The 1,452-nt window shown below is 40.2% G+C and overlaps 1 long non-coding RNA gene across 1 annotated transcript; it reads right to left on the bottom strand.

Moving 5' to 3' along the window:
* Window positions 1–516: 516 nt before the first annotated feature.
* On the bottom strand, window positions 517–1,452 carry LOC108641412. The gene is made up of 3 exons (XR_001921994.1): window positions 1,310–1,452; window positions 983–1,097; window positions 517–596 (listed from the first exon to the last, which is right to left on the bottom strand). It is a non-coding gene; the product is annotated as an uncharacterized LOC108641412 (long non-coding RNA).

Here is a 1,452-nt window from a genome sequence, read left to right as displayed (position 1 = left end):
CTGGATCCTGTACCTGGAACAGGACAACCCTGGAGAGACTGAGGAATGAGACCTGGGAGTCCTGGTCAAGGGCAAGCTGAATATGAGTCAGCAACACCCTCAGGCACATGGTGGGATTTTTGGGGTTGTCCTGTGCAGGGCCAGCACTTGGACTCAAAGATCCATGTAGGTCCTTTCCAACTCAGGATATTCTATGAAAGAAGACATGGGAGTTTAAACATTTCAGATGTGCTTGAAATTAGTGATGTGGGTTGGACAGTTTTTATCTCCAAAATTTGGAGTGACCTCATCCACTCCCCTCTTGGCTGTGCTGGTTTGGATGTTTCTCTTTCTTTGCTGTTCTTCATTAAGAAGTTCTTTTTTGTTGGGGTGATAGCAAGATCCTGTGAGTGAAGAAAGAATTTTGAAAGCACTCCTTAAAAAATGTATTTTTAATGATTTCCACCTGGCTTTAATTAGAAATTGCTAAAGATGCTCAGAATGGAGGTCACCTCTTGGCCATTACAGCTCAGGTGTAGGGAATACAGGCAAAGTGTAGCTGCTGAGGGACACAGGGATGCACAGGAAGACTTAGCAGCTTGAAGTACTTGGAGATCCTTTAATGAAGAGGAAAATATGTAAATACAAAAAAAAAAAGGCATTGTGTTTGACCAGACAAACCTCCTTTATGCATTAAAATAAAAATAAAGCACTCATATTGAATCTTAGCTCTGGTCCCCACATAATCCTCCTTTTGCAGTAAATTCAGTGCCTCGAATGTGAAATATGTTTCTCCAATTTCAAGAAATGTACAAAACATGAGGAACACTTCACAAGGACTGAGGAGAAAGATTTATTTTACTGGGAGCCTCTTCCAGCGTTACAGATGGTTTCTGGCTGTCTGGTCTAAGGGACTGTTTTGGGTATTCAGATTATGCAAGATTAAATCCTTGATCCTTTGAAATTAATTACAGAATTTTCATCAGTGTTACAGAGCTCTTACCCAACACTTTTGGAGCTGTTTCTGCCTTTGGCACTGGACTTGTGTCCGTGTCTCCTGAGTGTAGCAGGAGCCAGTCCTGTGTGCTCTTGCAGTGATCGATAAATTGCTTAAATCTCTGGAAAATTCAAATGCCTCTCTGTGTTACCTTCTAGACTGTTGTCAGTACTGATTGTGTCTGTTACCATGCTACAGAAAGCAAATGATTTATGTGAGCAGGATTTTTTTTTACCATTTTAACATTAAGAAAAAAAAAAAAGTAGCAGTAAGTGTCCAATAGATCAGCTCTTCTTTGCATCTGATTCCTCAGTTGCTGTAAATAAACAATACCTGCTGCTCAATCCTTCATTTTAATGAGCTGGTTTTTTTGTTGTTGTTTTGATCTAAAGGCTGCTTTTCCTCAGAAGTGAGAAACGTTATGTTGGGCCAGTTGAAGAAAACATTGCAGGTGAATTCAGTTCCCTAAACATGAT

The sequence above is a fragment of the Manacus vitellinus genome, unplaced genomic scaffold (assembly GCF_001715985.3).
Source record: "Manacus vitellinus isolate BGI_N305 unplaced genomic scaffold, ASM171598v3 scaffold_61_pilon, whole genome shotgun sequence".
NCBI lineage: Eukaryota > Metazoa > Chordata > Aves > Passeriformes > Pipridae > Manacus > Manacus vitellinus.
This window is presented reverse-complemented; position numbering and strand designations above follow the sequence as displayed.